Source organism: Vombatus ursinus, unplaced genomic scaffold (assembly GCF_900497805.2).
Source record: "Vombatus ursinus unplaced genomic scaffold, bare-nosed wombat genome assembly UNPS02014812.1, whole genome shotgun sequence".
Taxonomy (NCBI): domain Eukaryota; kingdom Metazoa; phylum Chordata; class Mammalia; order Diprotodontia; family Vombatidae; genus Vombatus; species Vombatus ursinus.
The window spans coordinates 15,698,861-15,724,293 of record NW_020954590.1 but is presented as its reverse complement, the minus strand read 5'-3'; the positions used below and the strand labels follow the sequence as shown (position 1 = coordinate 15,724,293).

The 25,433-nt window shown below is 38.8% G+C and overlaps 1 protein-coding gene across 1 annotated transcript in view; it reads right to left on the bottom strand.

Annotated features, from left to right (window-relative positions):
• LOC114053869 (extracellular sulfatase Sulf-1) overlaps positions 1-19,759 on the bottom strand; it is a 287,381-nt gene extending 267,622 nt beyond the window's left edge. Inside the window, exon 1 of the mRNA XM_027876972.1 lies at positions 19,738-19,759. The gene's annotated coding sequence lies outside the window, so the exon portion shown is untranslated. The remainder of the gene's footprint in view (positions 1-19,737) is intronic.
• Positions 19,760-25,433: the final 5,674 nt, after the last annotated feature.

Genomic DNA, 25,433 nt, shown 5'->3' with positions numbered 1-25,433 from the left:
AACATCTCTCTTCACCAGCTCATGAGTCACCATTAAGGCTCCACCTGCAGTTTTCCTAAATGCATGATTACTCTGGGTCTATGGATTAATTTCTTCATTTTTAAACTAGGAATTGAAGTTTGTTGTTTTGCTAGGGTTTGCACATAGCTAAAGGGGAATTTGTAGTAACTCATCCTGCCTTCCAGGAGGAAGGAACTCACAGACACTGGATTCTTTTGTCCCAGGGGTTACAGTGCTTAGTTTATTCTCATCAGCGGGTAATTTGAGAGTTTTTGCATCATCTTGTCCAGAGTGGCATTAGGGAAGGTGGCTTCTAAAGTATTAGAATCACACTGTTTTAATGTTGCCCTGTTATGTCACTGTGACAGCTCAAATGTATTGTAGCTAAATTGCTAAAATTGACTGGGGCCCACTTGCTCTTTAGAAAACCATCATTCTACCCCACTAAAATCACCACTTTCTTAATTTTTAGGAAAAAAGTAGTCAACCAACCAACCAATCAACTAAATTGTATTCATGGACCCTGTAATAGGTGTCTTTCCTAGTCTCCATCTTATGCTCCCAAGGGGCTTGAACTTTTCTTTCTGAAATTTTATCCAAAAACAACAAAACAATGAAAGTATTTGATTGTGTATGGAACATTACCTATCTGTAGTCTCCAATCTCTCTACTGAGGGGGGTCAGTACTTTCTCATCTCTTCCTTGAGGCCAATATTTGTTATTGCAATTACTTGGGGGTAGAACATACTATTAACCCCTAGAGTAACCCAGTTTGATTTGGGGAAAAAAATCAAGGGCATAAAATGTTTATGAAATCTTTGTAAAATAGTGATGCCTTTTCTGTTTTCAGTGTTTTGGAATATTACTTACCTGGGTACAGTGTTGTTGTTTGTGCTTCGTGCTGGAAGAGGACCAATGATATCACAATATTGGGGTCGAGGTACAGTGTGTTTGATTGTGGCTGATCAGTCCAATGCAAGCTTGGAAGGCTCTACCGCAGGTTGGATATGTTTGAACATTTTGGATGAGGTTTTCTCTAGTTTTACACACCTCACATTTCCTTTGTGCTACTGCAATTCTGCTTTGCTCAGAGCACAGAGCCTTCTTTTTTGATGTGGGCATGCCATGCTGGTCAGCCTGTGCCAGCATCTTCCATGTCTCACAATCTACACTAATGTTCTTCAGAGAGACTTTGAGAGTGTCCTTGTATCACTTCTTCTGACCTCCATGTGAATGATTGCCTTGCATAAGTTCTCTATAAAATAGTCTTTTAGGTAAATGTTCATTTAGCATTTGAACTACGTGGCCAGACCATTGGAATTGTGGTCGGCAGTAGAATTTGAATGCTTGGCAGTTCAGCTTGAAAGAGGACCTCAATGTCCAGTATCTTATCTTGCCAGGTAATCTGCAGAATTGCCCCAAGTTAATTCAGATGGAAGTGGTTCAATTTTTTGGCATGGCACTGGTAAACTGTTCAGGTTTCACAGGCATACAACAATGAAATCAGCATAACAGCTCTGCAGACCTTCAGTGTGGTATACAGCCCAATACTTCTCTCCCACAGTTTCTTTCAGAGCCTCCCAAATGCTGAGCTAGCTCTTGCAATGTGTGCATCAACCTCATCATCTATTTTTTTCAGTATTTTTTTGGTTCTCCTTTAGCAAGCTGTTGACTTATTTTTCATGATTTTCTTGCATCATTCTCATTTCTCTTTCCAATTTTTCCTCTACTTCTTTTACTTGCTTTTCAAAATTTTTTTTGAGCTTTTCCATGGCCTGAGACCAATTCATATTTCTCTTGGAGGCTTTGGATTTAGGTGCTTTGACTTTGTTGTCTTCTTTGGTTGTATGTTTTGATCTTCTTTGTCACCAAAGATTCTATAGTCTGATTTTTTCCTGCTGTTCGCTCGTGTTCCCAGCCAATTATTTGACTTTTTAACTCTTTGTTAAGGTAGGGCTCTGCTTCCAGTGTGGAGGGTGTACTGTCCCAAGTTTCAGGGGTTTTGTGAAGCTCTTTTCAGAGATACTTCTAGGGACCTGTAAGTTGTCAGTTCTTCCAAGATGGTATGATCAAAGGAGAGGTGTTTACTCCTTTCCTGGCCAGTGCCCTGGTCTATGAGTGACCACAAGCACTGTTTTCTGTCTTGTAATTGTGAGGAGGATTCCCTCTCCCCTGCTGCCACAAGCTCCACCACACCAGCGCTCCTCCTCACCCCAGGACTACCACCCAGAACTGCCACCCAGATCCAAACACGTGCAAAGCAAGAGAATCCTGACTCAGAACCAGCAAAGAGATTCCTGAAATCTCCCTCTGATCAGCTGCTTGATCCCCTTACCGTCTGTGGGCCGAGAGCTCCAGAAGCAACCACTACTGCCACCCCGGGGCTGTGCCAGGACTGGGTCCAGACCATGCTCCTCTCTCACCCTGGTCCAACAGACCTTTCCTATTGAACTTCTAAGTTGTCTTTGGTGTTTGTGGGTTGAGATGTCTGGAAACTGCCACAGTTCCCCTTGATTCAGTTCCCTGAGTCTTGCTGCATGGCCCACACTGAACTGTGCCCCTCTCCTCGCCTAGTGCATGGACCTTTCCCGTTAACCATACAGGTTGTCTTGGGCTGGAAATTTGTTTGGCTCTGTCTTTTTGTGGGTTCTGCTGCTCTAGAATTTGTTTAGAGTCAGGTATTTGGAAGAGTTTGGGGGAGAGCTCAATCAAGTCACTGCTTTCACTCCGCCATCTTGGCTCTGCCCCTCCAGCTTCCTCATCTATGTGAACATCCCTGAAAAGTATGCTGCCAAGGTAAGTGAATTTATCAGCATTCAAATGGACAGCATTAAAAATTTTTCCATTTGCTATAACTGATGGTTCCACATATGGATAGCATGGTGCTGGTTGGTGAAGAATCTGTGTTTTCTTGGTGTACAGCATATGGGTTGGGTGATGGTCTGTGTGTCCATTGTCTAAGGATTGACCTAGCCTTATGACATGTCCATCACCAGGCTGGCAGCAGGCTAATGGATTTTTCAGTAACAAGAGCTTTCCCAAACAACTTACAAAGGCAAAGGGAAGTTTTAGGGGAGAACATATGCAGGCCAAAGGAATTACAGTTCCTTGAAGGCTACTTAATTAGGCTTTTGGGTTTTAAAATTGAGAGACTGAAATATTGTACAAGTTTGTTATGACTCAGGACATTACAATTATTATCCAGCTAAAAGACTGAAAGGTCAAATAGAGGGTGCTGAGCACAGTTCCTTTAAATACTGACAAATGTTGATCCATAGATTGGTATTTACTTTTGAACTATATTTGACTCTTGCTGTGGAACATCTTTATTCCTTATGTACCTGGAATCTTATCAAAAACTGCTGAGAATTCTTTCCATAGACAAGCATTCTTAGCAAGTGAGCACATCTGCAGCAAACAAGGCTGTAATAGTCTTTTCCTCTGATGTGTTTCCACATTTTAAAAAAAGTGACACTGCTCTCTCCCCAAGACGACAGGGGAGGAGAAAACACGAATCACAACGTGACAGAAAAACAGGCCACATTTGAATTGTAGTGAAGCCAATTAGTAGAAAGTTCGGTGGGAAGGAAAGAAAAAGAAACCATGTAACTATACTTGAAATGATGTTGATGGAGTAGGAAAGGTCCAGTGGTAATGGTTCACTGAAGGTCACTTAAATACAAAGTTACTTGGATGGATCTAAAGAGTACCAGGCTTATTATTAGCAATTCATGGCCAAGAGGCTGCTTGAATTTTATAAGAAAAAGTATAGTCTAGAGGAGAGAAGACTGGACATGAAGTCTGTGCTCTTATACTCACACTGTGACCCTGGAGAAATCCCTTAGCCTCTCTGAGTTTTTTTTTCCCCTCTAATCTCTAAAATGGAGAAAATAACAACTATGAGGATAAGACTATGTAAAATGTATAAATTGCTTTGCAAAACTTAAAGCAATAAATAAATGTGAATTTTTATTATGATTGCCTTGAGTGTGGTTCATGATGGTCTTATAAACACTATCAGACCAACAGTCACACAGTGGAAGTCAGTACTAGGTGCTTCTGAGGACGCTCCCTCTGATTGGGTAGTTCTTGGAACTTCCATTTTAAGAAGACAGTGAGGCCAGCCATTTCTTGATGACATTCTTGACTCTCTTTACCATGTCCCATTGAGTACCTTCATTTCTTCTTTTTCTCCCCACATTTCTTTCTGTTTGTATTTGTCCTCCCAGCACTTAGCAGAGTTAGGTACATAAGTGCTTAATAAATGCATAAATACTTCTTGCTACCTTGTTGACTTGACTTCGGGGCAAGATCAAAAAATCAAAGAGATCATAAAGAAGAGTGAAAGAGGAACAAAACCATAGCTGGGGAAGACAAGCCTTCATTTATGCCCCTCAAAAGCTACTACAGGAATCTACTTTATGACACAATTTGACTCATGGGTAGGGAATCAAAGTACTTGGGCTTTAGTCTTGCTTGTCATTAAATAACTGAATAAGCTTGAGCAAGTGCCTTTACCTCTTTACGCCTCAGTTTCCTCATCCACAAAATAAGGCAGTTGGACTAGATGACCTCTGTGGTTTTTTCCACCTCTGAGTCTATGCTCCAATAAAAACATTTTGATCATAAATGATAATTGTTTAATGGATAAATGCTAAGGACATGAAGTACTTGACAACTCTCAAATGTAACAAGATGTATGTATGACTCTGGGGATACTTGCATTTTCAAGAAAGTGAGAAGAAGGAAGAACAGTTCTGTGGTCTTGTTGGAATTTGATCTAGAAGTTGGTGAATACCTTCATGTCTCCCTGAGTCCACTTTAAAGGACTGAGCATGTGACCTGGTCACACGTTTTCTTTATAATGTTCTTCCCTTCCTTTTTGACCCAGTCTAAGCACCACCTTCCATATGAAGCCTTTCCTGATTCCCCCCTAGTGCTAGCCAGTGGCATCCTCTTACTCCTGCGTAGATAAGAAATAAGTTATATCTATTGCTACCAGAAAAGGCTAATGACAAAGAAGAGTGAAAACAAATTTAAACGCTTCAGAGTTAGCAGGAATATATGTAAGAGTTAGTTACAAAGTTCTGGTAGCTTTGGCTGGCCACATTTGCACATAAAAGATCAGGTAGAAGGGATAATGATCTCATTTTCCATGCTTAGCTTTGTCTCTTCACCCACTCTTCTACAAGAGGGAAGTGTCTTAGTATTCAAAAATGAGTATTTCTGAATCCACAGCTATTTGGTAATTATTAGGCAAATAATCTTTACAAAGTGCTTCAAAAATCTAAAATTAGAAGGTATATAGAATAGTTACCATGAACTGGAGTGAAGTATCCCATGGAAATCACAAACCCTGTGGCCAGAAAGTTTATTCTGAAAAAAAGAGAGGTTTGCTTGGGGCAATAGCTACTTAACTCAAGGTTGCCTGCTCTTCATTCTAAAGAATTTAGCGCTGTGTCTGGGAAGCTCCTGTTGGGGAGAGGAGAGGCCTCATAGCCAAGAAATGGAGGGGAACAAGATGGGTCATTCTACAAGGGGGAAAAAAAACAATCCTAGAAGGTCTTTTCCCATAAGGAAGGCTTTTGGCTGGTATATGGGGAGACTGTCTTTTTTTTTGGGTGGGGGGGTAAGAGTTATGTAGCAGGGAAAAAGCTATGGGCTTTAAGCTAAAAGAACATGCAATATTTTCTCTTGCCTTGAAGACAAAGCTAGCCAAGTTCAGCCACACCAGAAACTGAAGGAAGCAGTGCACCATCTAGCAGGTCAGGATTGGGTGGAGATTACAAGAGCAACAAGAAGCAGTATCAGCCTGAGTGATGTGACAATAGCACTAGACATCAGCAGCATCGGAGGTGGGAATTGTCCTTCCATGTGGGTACCTGGGCCAAAGGCATTTCTTATGTGTCTACTTCTCCATGCATGTGCCCTGGTCACATGTGTTCTTTATAATGTTCTTCCCTTCCTTTTAGACCCAGTCTGAGTACCACCTTCCATATGACTTCCATATGACTTTCCTGACTCTCCCCTAGTGCTAGTGCCTTCTTTCCCAGTCTACCTTGTATTTAAGGACTTTGTGTATATTTCTACTTGTTAACTTTATGTTGATGCTGATATACATATAGATAAGTATATATAATATATACATACATGTGCACACATATGGTGTGCTATGTACTTGTCTTTCTCATTAGAATGTAAGTCCCTTGTAAGTGGGTATTTTTTCACTTTTTGTACTTATAACCCCAGCACCTAACAGTGACTGGAACATAGTAGGCACTTAATAAAAACTTGTTTTATTTTATTGATTCTCTTCCCACAGATACTGTATATATGTGTAGGAGATTGTGCCCTAAATTCATGGAGAAAATGTTTTGCTGTTGCTTTTTAAAAACCATTCCATGTTATGAAACGCCTTTACTTGTACATAGTTGTGTCTACTGGCTATTAACATTGGGAAGGGTGGGGCCTCTGAGCTATGATTTTGAAGATACGGACCCACAGAGGACTTTCAATTTGGGGTAGCTTGGGGTCTGAAGGAATGCAAGTAGGAGTTAGGAGATGTCTGCCATCAGGAAATGCATAAGTGTGTGTGTGTGTGTGTGTGTGTGTGTACACACAGGGTGTCCCCAAAGTTTTTTAAGCTCAGAATTTAGAGCCTAGAGCTTCTTTTAAACTGGGAGAGCTTCTATGGCCCCAGGCCACTTCCCACCCTTAATCCCACCCTAGGCTCCATTCTCCTTTGGCCAAGTCCAGTGGTCCAGGTCCCTGGAGTTCTATTACCTCATAGACCACTTGGCCACTTCTAGATCCCTCCCATAGTCTTTCTGTATATAAGGTCTCCATTAAGATGCTTAGATTCTTAAAATCTAGCCAATAGTTTACTAAAGTTCAGAATCCTTAAGAGTCTACCCAATATGAAGGATGTTCTAATAAACCTTGTCTTTGGCTGAAAAAAAAAATAAACTAGGAGAGCTTAAAATTGCTGTAAGACTTTTGGGACATCCTGACCCAAAATGAAAATGAGGTGGAGAGTAAGCAAGATTGCTTATGGGAAATTACAAATCTCCTTTATTGACTTCAAGGTTCCTATGAACGCGAAGACCCATATTTTCAATACTTATATTCTACTGGTGTTGCTATATAGCAGTGAGATATGAACTGCAATTGTCTCTGAAGAGTTAAAAGTGAATATAACATAGAGTACAGTAGTGAAGTTCATGGTGGGTGTGAAGAAGGTGCAATATTTAACCAATAAGGATCTCTGAAATCATCTAGTATATATCTTATTCACACAGAGTTGTTTGCATATTATCTCCCCACTTAGACTGTGAGTGCCTTGAGAGCAGGAATTTTTTTGGGGGGGAGGTGTCTTTGTATCCCCAATACTTAGCATAGTGCTCGACACATAGTAGGTACTCAATAAATGCTTATGGACTGGCTGAAAAAGAACAGGAATAAAAGATATCATCATTGAATTGTATAATAGGATGGGAAGATGAACTGGTCACGTGCAAGAGTGTGGGGTAACAGGTGGAGGGCTAGACAGCAACATCAGAAGAAAGCATGGAAGGCCTCCATTAGGTTGTGTGGAAACCCTGTAGTGAATTCATGAGAGGACCTATAGAGAAGAATCACACAGGACGGGTTAGAGTGAATGGGTGATGATCTTCATCTTGGAAAGGAGCTCCCAAATCAGGGAGATCACAGATGGATTTGTACATTTTGAGAACATATGTACATAGGTATGCTCCCCACACATTCTTTATTGAAAAGTTCATTTAAATTGACCTGGCATAGAATGTTAATGCTTATTCTGTCTGCATTAGCATTTCAAATCACAATTGTAAATCAATCACTAAATTCCTATGAATTTGATGATATTTCATGGCAAAATTATCCACCTAATTTTAACAATGAAGTGAGGCCTACAGAGCTGAAAAATTGTTTACAATGAACTTTGAGGAGATATCATTACTAAATTTGTATAGGCTTAGTGTTTATTTATAAACTAGCCATTAAACTTCATTTTCCTTTTTTTTTTTTATTCTCCAGCAAAATGGTGAAATCAGCTCATGGCATCTGGAAACATTTCCACATTTTAAGTTATTCTAAGGGGGAAAAAAGACCCTCATGTAATTTGAAAGCATTGTAAAATGAAATAAGCATTTCTAAATGAGAGGGATTATACCACATTCCATGTGGCAGAAATTGTATTTAGTGAGCTTTGTCCCGCCCCCATCACTCTGTTTTTTTTATCCATCTCTTTTTATGAAGGTAAGTGCTACTTGACAGTGCAGAGAATGCTTAGTACAGAACATCATAGCTTTCTTTCTTTGACAGTTATGTTGGTGGTTTCTTCTCTTTTTCAAGTTTTTGCCTGCTTCCCATAAACTGGCAAAAAGTCAGAGGTGCCTCAAAGCTCTAAGTGTTCCATTTGTGAGAAAACTTAACAAAAAAAAAAAAAAGGAAAGTACATAATTAATAAACTGTAATCTTTGCCTGAAGAGAATTTTCTCTTAAGTTTAATATACCAAACAGGACAATTTTATGAGGTAAATCTTACGCACAATGCATTTTTATGTTCCCTAACTAAAACTTGTTCTGTAAACAGTAGTGCTAAAAAATGTTGTATATATTTCAATTTCTTTTTTCTTAAAGGGAAAATAGAAATGGAGAAGAAACTTCCTTCTCATCCCACCATGGTTTAAAATTGTTTTTGGAAATTTTATACCTCCTTGGAAAGTGTTAATATTTACAAAAATCATCCATGGGGCTTAAAACTGTGACTTAGTGAAAACCTGAACAAGTGGGTAGCTTTTGTAACTAGTTTCAGTTTGTTTAGAGAATAGTGCCTCATTTTAAAGTCTCTTCATTGCCTTAAGGAAAACATTCCTTTAAAAAATTGTTTTCTATCTTTAGAAAACATTCTTATGTGCAAAGGGAGTGATCAGGGGAGATGCAGATCAGTTGAGTTCATCCTCACTGCATTATTAAAAGTTTTTGGCTATGCCTGTATCCCATTGTGCCCCATTGGCCTAACATCCCTTGGATAACTGGCCACGATTTATATACAATACTCATTTACAACTATTGAAAAGATGGCCTTAATAGCATGTCTATGGATACTATTGTCAAACTAAAACACTTTGTCCCTTATGTCCCTTAAGGGACCAGTAAAAATTTCATCCTGATTTTAATGAGTATTTGACAACATAGACCACATCCATAAATACATGTATTTTATTGTACCTTATAAAATTTGTGCTGCATGTGTGAATCGAAACACACAGTAGTGGGTTTTATAAAGTGAAGGGAAATAACATACTACTCTTTTTTCCTTAGTCAATGAATTCAGACAATCTCTACAAAGAGAGGTTGAAAACATTCTCAGTGGATTACAATAGATTTACTTTAAAAAAAACAAACAAACCTCTTGTACAAATATGAAGAGTATTTTTGAGTTTGGTATTCTATAATATGTCCCCAGTTGCTATTCTGAAATATCTGGGGAGTAGCGATCTCTCTGCTTTTGTTCATGAAACCACAATCTTATGACCTAGAAGGATGTGTGTGTGTGTGTGTGTGTGTGTGTGTGTGTGTGTATGTGTGTGTATGTGTTACATGGCTTCTAAAGAATAGTCTTGTGACAAAGAAAGAAGCAATGGGATACAGTAGTGGACATGTCCGGCAATATGCTCAGTAATAAAGGGGAAAATAATCACTATGGCAGCTAGTTGGCTGAAATGGCAAAACAGCGAGGGAACAATTATCAGTTTATAATCCCTGTGACCATTCTCCTCTCCTCCAGCCTTTTTTAGAGCACGACTTTTGCATCTGGCACTTGGGTGAGCCGACAGGAGAAAGCATGCCTGCTGATGTGGCCATAATGGGTTGCTCCTCTACCTTCCTTCAGAGGCAAGCAGCCATTTCAATGGCTACAGATGTTAACAAGAGAATGGTCACTCCTAGGTATCTGTCTTCATTGGAAATTTGAGAGTCCTCGTAGTCAACAGCTTGAGCTCTTTAACATAAAGGTGAGGGCATGAATTTAAAGGTCTCCAAGGAGCCTGGATGGGCTGTATTTCAAATGTTCTCAACAGATCGTGAAAATCACTCAGTCTATAAGGCCTTGTGGATTTTTAAAACATTTATTTCCATTAGAGGCCTTCATCAGGCTCCTCCGACGGGCTTCTATCAAGTGAAGGGCAAGTTGGATTTGCAGCCGACTAAATTCGAAACACAAAAGCGAGGCTGTAACTGGTTCTTATTAAGCTGTTAAACGGGAATATGAAGAGGTAGCTTAAAATCAGGTGCGTTTAATAAAACTCTGTTTGAATTGGCACTGAGGTCATTCCCATGTGCTTTTCAGTTTAGCTAGTGCTGCAAGTGGATCACCCATATTACCTATGGTAAAATGTTACTTGGCTCCAATAAAAATAAGCATCATTTACTATTTCTATCAAGTGTTGTTACAGTAACTGCACAGTTAGATTCGTTAACTTGATGTTGGGGCACATAACACACCCACTAGATTTACTGTATTTTTAACAGAGATTTATGCGTGTGGATTAGTGGCAGCCACAGGAAAGAAATCAAGGGGTCTGGAGAGGGCTTTCCAATGCAGGGTAAATATTCCAGTTAAACTAAAACCTTAAGCATGCCTGCTAATCAGCATACAACCCCACCCCCACCTTGCAGGAATAATCCTTAGGAAGGACAGTAGAGAACATGTTGTTTCAGAGGTGAAACAATTCTTTCAGTCTGATATAATCATCCATTTATTCATCATTTGAACCATGTGCAAAACACCATGTGCTGTAGGAATAACACATGATTGCTGGCTTTAAAGGGTTTATCATCCAGCAGGGAAAATAATTATAATACATGGCAGAATGTGATTATTTCTTTGAGAGAGCAACAAACCCATTTTGTAGGAATACAGAGGGAGGAAAGATTACTTTCAGCTGGGTGATCAAGGAGGACTTTGTTAATCATGTACTCCATCTCCCATCTCCCATTTCCATGACTTTGCACTGTCTGTTCCACATACCCGAAATGCCCTCCCTCTTTACCCCACCTCTTAGAATTCCTGATTTCAGCTAGAGCGCCACCTTCTACCTGAAACCTTTGCTGGTCTCTGCCCCCTAACTGCTAGTACACTTCCTCTCAAAAGTACCTTGCAGTCATTTTGTCTATATTATCCACATTCCTCTCCACATACACGTTCTTTCCTTCGTTGGGATTTAAGCCAAATCAAGGCAGAGACTATTTCATGCTTTTCTTTCTGCCCTGAAGAGCTTAGCATAGTGCCTAGAATATAGTGGTTCTTAATAACTGATTGACTGATTGATTAAGGAGGTCGCATCTAGCTATACTTGAAGGATAGGGAAGATTTTCATAAATAGGGATGGGTATGGGATATGTGTGTTGGGGGTACAGGGAGGACAGGGGGGACAGCAGACCATGGGAAAAGACATGCAAAATGTAGAGTGTTAAAGAAATGAGAAGCCCAGTTTGACTGGACCATATGACATATGAGTAGGAGAAATAAAAGACGAAGCAGGAAAGGTATAGAAGAGCCTTATAGGTTATACTTAAGGATTTGAAAGCTATGTTGTAGACTCTAGGAAGCCCTTGAAGGTTTTGGGATAGAAAGCTATATTTTCAGAGCTATGCTTTAGGAAGTTTGTTCTGGTAGTCATAGATTCAGAAGGAAAGGAATATTTCCATCTTGGAAAAATAACATTTTCCTTCTCTGCCCTTAAATTTAGCTAGTTTTGGTCTGAGAAGTCATGTGCCACTAATGGTAGGATTCATTAACCCTATATGTGCTGGCCAGAAAGAGCAGTTCAAGAGGCAAACCAGGCCTCACCAGAATGAGAGGCATTATTACATTGTTGAAAGTTCACTAGACTTGGAGTCAGGAAAGACCTGGGTCAAATCCCACCTCTGATTCTTAGAAACTAAATGTCTATGGATAAGCTACAATCTCAGCCTCAATTTTCTCATCTGGGGAATGGGAATAATAACAACATCTTCTTCATAGGGTTATTACGTATCTCAAATGAGATTTTATATATATATATATATATATATATATATATATATAATATGTTCTGTAAACCTTAAAATGCTATGTACATTTTAGTTATTATTATTAGTAAGAGAAAACAGGACCAGGTCAGGAGAATCAGAATTTAGGAAACCTGAATTCCCTCCCACAAAGGCAGCACAATTTCCTGCCAGTTGTTTTCTAAAGTTTTCTCAGACTCATTTCTTTAACAAAACAATTCTGAATACCCTCCAGGCTGTATGCATGTGTACACTTCCCTGGAGAACTAAACCATTTAAGTTTGGTGCTTTCCCATCTTAATAAGACTTCCGAGACCTACTGCATTTTTATTCCTTGTATTAAATGCAGAGTCATATTTTTTTAAAAAGTAAACCAAAAGTGACTCTCATCAGGTCAGAGGAGTAGCAATAAGTTTCCTACTCTGGTTATGGAGTTATCTGAATTCCTGACACGTCTCCCTGTGCTTCTGTTTCTAAAATAGTGAAATTTAAATAGATCTCAAATTTGGGTTCATTTGGAAAAAGGTTATAAGGATGTTTTAATTAGAGAGATTTATGTCTGTAAATTTCCCAGGGCAGATGGTTTTCATTATAATAGCAGTGAACTGATATCTTTTAAATGATACCCCCAACCCAAACCCCTGCACATGAAATCTTACTAGAGGTCACTCTGAGTTTTGCAAGGAAAAGTAGACACTTAAACAATTTCTTGAATCAGGAATTCCTTTGCTTAAGAAATACATTAGAAATGTAATTGAAAGAGACTGACAAAAGATTTTCTTAGCAGTGAACATCCTGACAAATGGAAGCCGCTCCAAAATAAAATTTTAAAAGGGACCATTCTTTTGAAGTGAGTTTTTTTTTTCTATGAAAAGAATAGTGACTTGACTCAAGATGGGGTGAGTGTTGTATTAGACTTAGAGAGACCATGTAGTGTGGTAGAAGGGACATTGGTCTTTGAAACTGATGAACTGATTTGATATCTTGGCTTCTCCATTTAGATACTCTATGGTGTTTTGGTTGTATGCACATTGCAGTAAGCCTCTGTTTCCTCATTGGTAAAGCTGAGGATGACAATACCTGACAAAGTAAGGAAAGCTGATGAAGACAGCAGGGAAGTTATTGTCTAATTTTATTAACTCCCTATATGGTAGGCATTTACTCATGCCTTAAATTTTGCTTTACTGCTCAAGTTTCTGTTTCTCAATAATTAGCTTCTCTTAGCTAGAGCAAGCCCCCCAAAGGGTTGGGGGAGGGGAAGAGGAAGGGAATGAGTGTTGATATAGTACCTACTATGTGCCAGGCACTGTGCTAAGTGCTTTTTTTTTTTAACAAATATTTGATTTGAGCCTTTCAACAATCTTGTGAGGTAGGTGGTATTATTATCCCCATTTTTACAGGTTTGAGGGAACTGGGACAAAAAGAGGTTAAGTCACTTGTCCAATAATTTTTTCAGATCAACTGTTATCTAGTCATGTTTATTCCATCTTATACTTGCAAGATTTTTTTAAACACAAGCATAAGACTTTATACTTATCTCTATTAACTTTCATCCTACTAGATTTCATCCTATTTCATCCCAGCATTCTTTTTGTCAAGGTCTTTTTGAATTTTGGTTGTGTCACAGCTATCTTGTCTAGATTTATATCATTTGCAAGTTTGATAGACATGTCATCTAAGTCATTGACAAAAATGCTAATTTGCCAGGTGTGGTGGTACACACCTGTAATCCCTGCTTTTGAAAAAGCTGAAACTTTTGCATCTCTTGGCTTTGGAGTTTCAGTGGGCTAATGGGATCTGATGTCCATACTTGGTACTACATTAATGTGGTGAGCCTCCAAAGAATGGGAGGCCACAGGTTACCTAATGAGGAGTTAGTGAATTAACATTGGAAATGAAGCAGTAAGAACTCCTATGCTGATCAGAGTGGGACCAGCTATAGGTAGCCTCTGCTCTCCCAGCCTGGGTTACAAGGGGAGACCTAGTCTTGAAAATGCTAATCAGTAGAGATCTAAAAACAGATCCCTGGGGCACTCTATTGGAGACCTAATTCCAAGTTGATGTGGAAGCATTAATGATCACTCTTTGGATGTATTTTCATGGGCATTTCTTTGAGATGTGGATTAGACTACGTGGCTTTTTGACTCTCTCATTTTGTGATTCTATGGATCTGGCCATTTTGATTCGATCTAGCTGTACCATTGTCTAGCCTGCATCTCTCCTAAAAGGAATATTCTAAAAGAATAGCATGAAAGGCTTATTTAAATACTTTGCTAAAATTTAAGTAAGCTACAATTTATGTATGTAGATTTCCTGGATCTAATAGTTCAGTAACCTTTGTCAAAAAAAGATAATTCAACCATAGTTCCTCATCCATTTTATTAAAGCATAGTTAATATGAGAGAGAAAGGGGTTAAAATATGAACATATTCTTGTTATATTAAACTGGACATTACATTGTCAATTTATCAGCGTAGGATTCTACGTTTATAATTATGAAGGTTATCAGGGAACCCACTGGAAATTTCTAGTATACAGTAAATTGAGCCTGCTAGAAACCCACAAACTATATCTAACCTGCTGGGCAACACTAGTTTAAAAAACAAACTTTACACACATGCTTCCTCTGCTTCATTTCTGCCCACTTTCCTCTCATTATCTTACAACTTGGTTTTCATTTTCCACCACTCTACTGAAACTGTTCTCTCAAAGGTCACCAATGATTCTCTTACCACCGAATCTAATGGCTTTTTTTCAGATTTCTCATCTTCTTTGACCTCTACAGCAGCCTTTGGTACTGTTAAATACTCTTTCCTTCTTGTTAATAACTTTTTTGTTAACTCCTGAGATAGCTTACTCTCCTGGTTCTTTTCTTTCTTTCTTTCTTTTTTTCAGTCTCTCCAGCTGCTATTTTTCTGTCATCTTGACTGGTTGGCATCTTGTCCCATTTTTATCTGACCCCTTAAAGTGGAGGTTCTCTGAGTGTATATACTCAGCTCAATATTTTTCCATCTCCTTGCCTTTGCTAACACTATTCCTTGTGTCTAGAATACTCTCCCTCTTAATCTCTACCCCCTGAGTTCCTACCTGTCTTTTAAAGTCTAACTCAAATGCAGAAACCAACACACATCTTTTTCCAGTCTTCCCAGCTAGGACAGATCTTTCACCTTAGACCTCAGATGGCATTTTGTTGGTCATATTATATCCCACCTTTTTCTGGAAACTTCCCCAACCCCACTTAATTCTAGGGCCTTCCCTCATTAATTATTCCCTCTTTTTCCTGTATGTAGTTTGCTTTGTATATATTTGTTTGCATGTTGTCACCTGCTCATTAGAATGCGAGCTCCTTGAGGACAGGGACTATCTTTTGTCCCTTTTTATGTCCCCTGCTCTAGTGCCTGGGGCATGGTAAGTGCTTGATAAACATTTATTGATTGAGGATTGGTTATTATAAGAGAGAGCACAGGGGCCTTGGAAGAAGAAAGATTTTGCTGTTAACCCATAATAATTGTGTGGTCATGAGAAAACTACTTAATATCCCTAAGGAATTAATGACTAAACATGGCAGATGAATTGGCACTATTTGAGTGAACTTTCATCAGAGGACTTTCTACATGATACACACTTAACAAATATTTGTTGAATTATTATATGTGTAACAGTGACTACTCTGGCTTTCATTGCCTGAAGGCTAGGTATGTTACATTTCAGTTCTCCAGCAGGATTCTTCAGTACCTTTAAGGCAGTTCCAGGTGTCTAGCCTCTGCCACTGGCTCAAGCCCCGACCAAATGTGTTTTCCCAGTTTTTAGGGGTTCCCTACACTCTACTTCCATTTAACTACTTAACAGTCAGACTAGCTTTTACAAAGGAATATTTATTTCAAAGGTATAAGAATTCACAAGCAAATATTCCCTCCCCCAACACCTGGGGAGGGGCATAATCTCCCCCCTATACCACTTCAATCTCTCAGGAGGGGGCAAGGATTAGGTTCAAGGTTTAGCTCAGTTCCTATATAGCATAAGTCCCACCAAATTCTAAGACCAAAGCACACCCCACCCCCAACATGGCCATCACTCTGGGTTTGTGTCCTGGAACCTTGGCTTCTCAAGGCTTCCTTGCTGAGCTAGAAGCAACACTCAGCTTAGGATCCTGGCTCCAAGGTCACAATGGCTAGAAATGAAAAGTCTAGAAATGAAAAGGATAAATGAAAGAGATCCAAACCACAAGCATATTTCTAAGTGCCATGGGACATAAGGGGAAGTTATAGGGACCTTTCACCCATCCAGCTTAGAACATGGTACCCATGCTTTGGCCAAACAAGACCTTCACCTTTGTAAGCCAGCAGAAAGAGAGAATGAGATTATCTGAGTCTCATAGTTCAAAAGACATAAGCATTTCCCATTATGTAGCTAGAGGAAAGCAACTGCTCCCACTCATTTGGTAGAACACAGTATGTCTTCTCACAGAAGCAGGTCACTAGAATCTATTATATGAGGGATCTGGGAATGTGCCAAAGCCTGGTTATGAGCTACTGTGTAAGCATTGTTCTAGGTTCTGTGAGTGGAAACAAGATATAACATAGTTCTTTCCTTCAGGGAGCTTGCACTCTTGTTAAACAGCATAATAATTTGTTAGCTTTTGTGACTTTCAGGAAAAAGGCAAGATATCATTTTCCCCCCTTTCTATTTTTCTTTCCCAAGAGGTGGTAGAGAGTTATTTGTGAATCTGAATGGAAGCATAATTGAGATCAGAAATTACCCAAGAGATTCCAACTCCATAAAAATAACTTTTTCATTAAAATAACTACAATTTTGATCATTTAGTTAAACAATGAAAGGTTAAAAGAAACTTGTCATCACTAGCTGATGCTCCAAGGGCAGGCTTGAAAAGCAGATGGCTCACAGCAAGTCACTGAACAAACAAAACATTTCTTTGCTACTTGCAAGCTCTTGGAAACTCATTTCAGTTCCATTGAATTCTAATAGTTCTTGCACTCTTGCTTGGCTAATCTGCTACTGCTCTTAGTTTTGACCCCTTTCTCAACATTACATCTTTGGTGTCTCTTCCTGAAATCAGTCATAGACTGATTTCATAGTGACGAACCAAAGCTTAGAATTCTTGGATGAAAAACTATCTATCTATGCATCTATCCATCTATCTATCAATCTATCCATCTAAGCTTTCCTGTGCCTTCTGTCTTGGGCCAAGCCATACAAAGATAATTTGTTTACTTCTTTCCTTGGACCACCAAGCCCCGCTTTGTTCTCTAAGTCCTAATCATAATTTGAGGTTTCTATTTTTGCTTTTGCTTTTGTTTTTGAGAAGAGGCCTCCGTTCTTTGTAGGGCCCCTGGTAGAACAGGGAAGGGGCAAAACGTGCCAAGGATTTTGTTGGGGGAAGGGGTTAGGACCTGAGAGTTAGTAAGCATGGGGAGCTTTCTCGTCACAGATGCAGATTGGCAATTTCTATAATTTGTAGTCTTAAAGAGTTTCCTGGGCCATTGAGAACTTAAGTGACTTGTCTGTCACATAGCCAGTATATGTCAAAAGACAGTCCTTGAATCCATGCCTTCATGACTTTAAAGTGGGCTATCTATCTGGTAAGCCATGCTCTTTCTCAGTAGCTAATTAATGGATGAGGAAAAAGTCAACACATCACTGGAAGAGAGGAGAAAGGCACAATATGAATATAATGTGCCTCACTTTGGGGATCAAAGGCCTAACCATTAACAGTGTGCAAAGGTCTTAGATGGTAAGCTATCAGATTCAGGAAACAAGGAAGGAAAACCATAGTCTGAATAGGGTAGCAGAGGGTTCAAACTTGAAAGAAGTCCACATAGAGCCGGGGGAGGAGAACAACGTGGAGGGAAGAGAATGATGATTTGAATGTCAAAATGCTTCATGGAAAGACTGTACAAAGTAGCATCACATTATCATGGAGAGTATTTTGCTTTTCTATTTTTCAACTCACTCTCCAGGTCCCCTCTCTTCTCCTCCTACTCAGCTAAAGGCAACACAGCTGTGGATTTGGGCATTTTTGGAAGATTCATATAGTTACCAGTGCCTATTGCAGATAGCAAAAAGTATAGCTAATTACCATTTCACATATTAATTTCTCTTTAATTGGTATTCAACTTGACTTCAGTAACAGTGCAGTAAAGGAAAGAAACATTTCAGGAGCTCTCAGGTTCTTCTGAATATTTTTGTGAACCCAGGCATGGATTTGACCCAGCTTGTCATTTTGATTGGTTTTAGTTCTTTCCTCCAATGCTCCCTTGGGGACAGGCACTGTGATTTTCTCAGCCTCTGAGGTTTATTATGGTAAACGTGGCTTCAGTGTCCTTCTCTCACTCTCACTCGAGTACTCAGGGTACTTGACTTTGGGTCTTTGGGGCATATTTGAGTAGGAGCATACCCAAGCAAAGTCTTTTGCTTTACAACCTTGTTTTCCCTTTTCTTGGCTGGGAGAGGTGGCCATCTGCCAGATTTGGATTGAGTCATTTGAGGAAAGCTAGGGAAAAGGTTCCATTTCAAGCAAGCCAGCCAGCATTGTGGTGACTCAGGGTTACAAGTCAGATTAATTTATACAATTAAATGAGCCTCCCCACATGATTGAACACCTCCCCCCCCCTTCCAAGGCCCTAATACTTAATTTCTAGGAAGTTGACACAGTATTGATCAGGTGGAAGCCCTTTGCTTTATAATAAATTGATCAGTCTATTCATGTAAAGTTGGAATTTAAGGGAAAAAAAAAGAATTTTTAACCAGGAGTGTGACTTCAGGCAAGTTACTGCCTCTTTTCAGGTCTTAGTTTTGGTATTTATAAAATAAAATTCCTTTCCACTCATAGTATTCTAAGATTCTGTGAACTTTGGTATCTCTCTCCCTCCTATTCCTCTCACCTTCTGACCCTGACAAAGGGGGAAATTAAAACAAGTTTCTTTACTAATGATTTTAAGACTCAGAAAAGACTTTGAAACCAAGGGGCCAAATCAAAATGTCGAAATAGGACAGCAACTGTAAGTAACTTCTTCCTCTACATTTCCAAAGTACCTTTTCCTTCTTCTTAAATCAGTTAACTCATTGTATTAGGGTATTATTATGTGTCCATGTGTCTCACTTTCCCATTCTATGAGAATAAGATCTGTGTTTTATTAATTTAACGCCCTCCTCCCTGTCCCCTCTTTCCCTCCCCCATCTAGAATAGTCCCTGTCTGTATTGCTTCAAAGACAGGCCATTCCCAATTGTAAACTGGAGGAGGTTAATATCCTTTCACTCTTCTGCTTCTAGGGCAGCTCTTTAAATTTGGAAATCCTACTAAATCCATGGGTTCCAACACCCCTGCCTCCTTTCTACATCAGATGGCCCCAGGGTTATCTAAATAGGAGTGGGAAGCCACAGATGTTATCGGTCTGAGCAAGTGGGAAGCTCAGCTTGACTGCCAGTGCTGGAGGAAATACAGACGCAAGGCTCCCAGGAATCCCCTTCCATCAATCACCTCCAGAGACTCGCTACAGTGGGAGGGAGAGTTGATGGACTTTTTAGCGGCAGCCCTATCCCTAGTGGGACCAGGGTGCAGGCAATCACTCACAGAGGTCAAGGGGGAGTAATCTGCCCCCTTTATCTCACAGCGTCAGGAACAGAGGTTTGTAGTGACTTACCAAAGTAATGTTTAAACTGGTATCAAAGCACGCAGCCTCAGATAGAATTATCACCCCAAATCCAAGTCAGGACATCTCTGTTGGGACAAATTTCAGATGAATTTAATTCCGGTGTCCCTGAATAAATAAACAACAAATTCAAACTAGTCATTCCCAAACTTTGCCAGACAGGTCTTTCTAGAACTGCTTAGCACTTCAATTTGGGGCTCTCCTTCCTGTTCTTTGGGGGAATTAAGTAGCAAAAGGGGATCACTTGAAATCACTGGATCATAGAATCTTAGAATTGGAAGAGACCTCAGGGGTCATTTTGCCTAATTTTTTCTTATTTGAACAGGAATCCTCTCTAAGTCCTCAACAATTAGTAGTTGATCAGCCTTCCTTTGAAGGCCTCTGGCAAAGGAGTCACCTCTCCACTTTGGGATAGTTTCAATTGTTAGGGAGTTCTCCTCCTCCACTCCCTTTTATCAAGCCAAAATCTTCTCTGCAGCTTCTACCCATTGCTCCTAGTTCTGCTGTTTAGGGCCAAGTCAAACAAGTCTATACTTATTTCTCTACATCCAACTCTTACCTCCCACCCTTTCCGCAGCTGACAATTCAGTTTTCAGGTTCCAGCAGCCACCTCGGGCACACAAAATAACTAAACTTGGCTAAGTTCCCAAGAGCCCAAAGCCAACAGTTTGCACATTTGATCCCTATGTCCTTGGGCTGCAATGATATTCTTTTGCTTACCCTCCAAGTGAGTGCTGCAAAGTGAGGTGATGGACTATCCCTTGAAATAAAATTTCTTGTTGCCATTGGGCACATGATAAAAGCTAACTTTTCCAACTCCTTTATTTCTCCAAGGAGAACCTGTGAACTATCCATTCACTGAGCTACAGATCTTTTTTTCCTCTTTCTAGTTTCATTTAAAAATATGCTGTTTTACTGATTTTTTATGTCATGACATTGCAGTAATTTCTGGTAATAACCTTCTCTCTGTGCTTCCCTGTTGCCCCTTCTTCCTCTTTCCCATGGAATCCTTCCTCATAACAAAGAAACGCAATTAAACAACCATCAGATACATTGACCATTTATGACAACATAAGACACGTGTAGAATTCTGCTTTAGTTGTCTGATTCTCAGAGGCGTGTTTTATTACATTTGCTCTAGGAAGCACATATAATGTTGATTTTTCAATTGTTGAGTTTGGTTTCCTTGCAGTGATTTTTTTCATTTACTTTGTTGGTGAAGACAGTGGATAGAACATTGGAGTAGGAGTTAGAAAAACTAAGAATTCTGCCTCATATACTTACTAGCTTTATGACCTGGAGTCATATAACCTCTCTTACTCTCAGTGTCCTTATCTGAAAAACTGAAAGCAAAAACTGAGGGTGAAAAGAAATATGTCTAAGGTGCTTTGTAGGCAGCTAGGTGGCTCGGTGGATAAAGTTCTGGGCCTGGAGTCAGGAAGACCTGAGTTCATCAAATGTAGCATATTTGCTAGCTGTGTGACCCTGGGCAAGTCAATTAACCCTGTTTGCCTCAGTTTTCTCCTCTGTAAAATGAGCTGGAGAAGGAAATGGCAAACCACTCCCTTGTCTTTTCCAAGAAAACCGCAAAAGGGACCATAAAGAGTTGAACATGAATGAAAAAATGACTAGAAAGGTGTTTTATAAATTTTAAAGTAGTACACAAATTAGCTATTATTGTTTGTTTCTTTAAGTTTTGCACATTTTATTCTGTATCAATTCATAACAAATCTCATGTTTTTCTAAATTGCTGTTTTCAATTTTAGAAGGAATAGAATGTGGGCATGGTTCCTTTCCTCTAGGAGACTGTCTATTCATTGTTCTCTGGGCAAAGATAACATATTGTGTATACATTGAATAAGGAGAAGTAGAGAATTTCTATGAAGAAATTGATTCTAAAGAGGGCACAGAGAACAATAGCAAAAAGAAATCACTTAGAATCAAGAAGTGAAAGAAATTCAAGGCATGTGGAAGTTGTAGCTCTGTACATCCTGTTAGAGTGTAAGCTTCCTGATGACCGGGACTGTTTTGCTTTTACCTTTCCATCCCATGTGTATGCAGCACAGTTATATAATTTACACTTACTACTTACTACTTGCTGATTGATTAATTATACACAGTGACCACCAAACTACATTTTAAACATGAAATATACTATGTTTTAACAGAGGAAATGACTGGTTACACATGTAGCCATTATTTCACTTTTATCTGTCAGCATCCAGTAAGATCTATTGGATTAGAGCAAAGGAAGGTCTCAGTTAATACCAGATATTATTTTCCCATTGCTGCTGCCAGGACTGTCTCCTCCTTTTCCTGGCAGTGTTGGCTCACAAAATAAGTTAGAATGGTTGAGAGGAAAATCAGGCTATAAAAGAATTGTCATGAGACCCAGTTAGACCAGATAATTATAAGAATATGTAATAAGGGCATATTAGCGTCCTTAATAAAGGACTTCTAACTAGATTCAAGTCCCTACAATATCAAGACAAGGGAACTAATGTTGGAAGAAGCTCTAAAACTAACCTTTTTTGTGTGTCATGGACTACTTTGTCAGTCTGGGGAAGCCATTGGACTCCTTCTCCGAATAATATTTTTAAATCTATAAGATAAAACACTTAAGGTTACAAAGGAGCCAATTATATTGAAATACATTTATCAAAATATAACAACAACAGCAACTTACATAGCACTGGAAGATTGGAAAAGAGCTTTACAAATATTTTATTTTATCCTCACAGCTGTGGGTGGTGGATGAGGAAACTGAGGCACAACAAGAAAAAGTTCATGGATTTTGGGTTAATAATATTAGGACATGAGAATCTTATGGGGCCTTGTCTCTAAATGCTGTCATAGCTGAATAGCAAAAGCTTTAACAAATTTATTTTTGTAATCAAAATTTACTGTTTTATCTTTTATGATCTCTTTATCCCTTCTTTACTTAAGAATTCCTCTGTTAGTCATAGTTGTAAAAGGTGCCTGATGTCATTCTCTTCTAATTATTTTATGTTGTGAGCTTTTATATTTAGGTCATGTATACAGTTTGAACATATTTTGGTATGTGGTCTAAGATGCCAATCTGAACCTTATTTCTGCCAAACCTTATTCCAGTTTTCCTAGTAGTTCTTGTCAAAAAAGAGGAGTCCTTTCTCAAGTGGATCAGACAGTCTTTTGAAGATTTTTTATAATAGATTACATCTTTATGATCTTATAAGAGAATATAAGATTCTACTGTGAATGTCATTTATTGATTTGAAAAAATGCATATGATTTGATAATACAAAATATAGCCTTGAAGACTTTTCTTAAATAATGCAGCTCCAATGTCACTATGACAGATGTGACCATTCAATGCTTTGCTGAATACTGATATCACTGAAGTATAAAACAGTGATGCATATGTTCACCATATGCTACCAAATAAACCTTCTTAGGTATCTCATGGCATTTCCTTGCTTAAAGGTCTTCAGCAGCTCTATATTGCTAATAGAATAAATGCACATTCCTTTGTCTGAAATTTAAGGCCCTCCACACTCTGGTTCTATGTTACCTTTCAGTCTCTCAATCATTAAGCACTTATTAAGTGTTCCTTATGTGCTAGGCATAGTGTGAGGTTCTAGGGGTGCAAAGACAAAAATTGAAACAGTTCTTGCCCTTAAGAAGCTGACATTCTATGGAGGAAACAAAATGTATTGTATGAAGTGCCACATAATTGTGGACTGTTTTCATATGGATTCTTCCTGGCTTCATATCTTCATTTTTTGAGTTAACTGGCTCAATAATAGTTATAAGGGAATGCTGTGGTCCAGAGATTACTCTTTTTAGAAATTATCCAACTTCCTATTTATAGTTTATCTTTATCATCCCTGGTTTGTGTGGAATACTCCTTAGAACATTAGGTATTAATTTAATACTATTTAATAAACAAATGTGTATAGACCTTCCAAATATTTTTGCTATTTTATTTATATATATGTTTAATTTTTTAATTATTAGTTAGTAATTTGCACATGATTTGTTAATTAATAGTCACCTATCAACAGTGGTGTAGTAGATGAAGTGTTGGACTTGGAGTCACGAACACCTAGTTTTAAATTCTACCTTTAGTACTTACTAGCTATGTGACCATGACCAAATCACTTAATCCTACTGAACCTCAGTGTTATTATCTACAAAATGGGAGTGATTATACTTCATAGAGTTGTGGTAAGGTTAAAATGAGATAATGTATGTAAGATGTTAAAACCTTAAACACTATATAGATATTAATTATCATCATTCTCATCATCCTCATCCCCATCATCATTATTGTTATGCTTCTTAACTAGGTTACTGACATATTTACTGACTTGGTTAGTCAGTGCAATAGAATAACCAGTCAATTTTCTTTTGAAAAAACAAAACAAAACAAAACATCAAATAAGATGTTTGGTATAGGAGAAAGAATGCTGGATTTGGAGTCAACTCCTGATTCTGAGGCTTCCTACTTATGCAACCTTAGGCAGGCCACCTTGAATCTCCAGGCAGCAATTTCCTCATTTGTAAAAAGTAAGAATCTATATGATATCTAAGATCTCTTCCAGCTTCAAATCTATGATCATCTGATTGTATTCTCAATTTTCCTCCCTCATTTTTCTTGGCTCTGTTGATATCATTTAGAGGATTTGGCAAACATACCTTTAATGTCTCTGTATCCTCAGGGAGCCTAGGACAGTGTTATGCACAGTAAATACACAAGAAATCTGTGTTGATTGACTGATTGATTTCAAGGCAGATTCAATTAAAGGGATTTTGTTAATGAAGGTTCACCCAGCAGGTAGCATGGTGTCAGCTTCTCTGACATAAGTAGGCAACTTAATCAGGTTACAATGCTCCTCATAAAATAATCGACCTTGAGTACTTCATCAACTTTAATTTTGAGACCCAAAATGGAAACCAGAAAACAATGTCAGCTTTGGCTTCCTTAGGAGTAATGCCTTTCTCTCCAACATCACTGTGAAAAATTATAGAATAAACAGTACAAAACTGATACTTCCCTCGAGGTATTAGGAAGTAGCCACTTGTACATTACCAAAAGCAGTACTCAACGTAAATACATACTCTATCAGCCTCAGAATACCCAGTCAAAACAGTGGTTGTCAGCTGTTATGGATACTTCCTGTTGCAACTGGTACAAATTAATCACAGAGAATGTAAGGATGATTAATCTTTCCCCATTTGGCAGGGACATACTTTCAAAGATTTTTTTTTTCATGTTGATGATTCACCATACATGTCTCAGAAGAGAGTACCTAGGGCAGCGGCTCAGTGGGAAAATGTCATCTAGCTTGGAATTGCCTCATCAAAATAAGGTGAAAAAGTCACATCTGAACAAAGGCAAACCATTTCAAAATGGCAGTCGGCCTTCCCACAGGCTATTTCTACTCTGGCAAGAAAACTGTCTGTTGATTACCTGAGCAGCTGCTGGAAGACAAGGTCTGTATTTAGGCCATTTAGATCTTGGAATCATGCAGATGTTAGGCAAAATATTCATTATACAAATCCCTGGTTTTACTTCTTTAAAATCTAGTTTATCAAGATAAAGACATTCACATGCACACATATGGAAAGAAAGCACATACTGGTCAGTGCTCATTTCAAAGCATCTGTAGTCTTGTGCTGATCATTGGAGAACTGTGCCCTCTGAC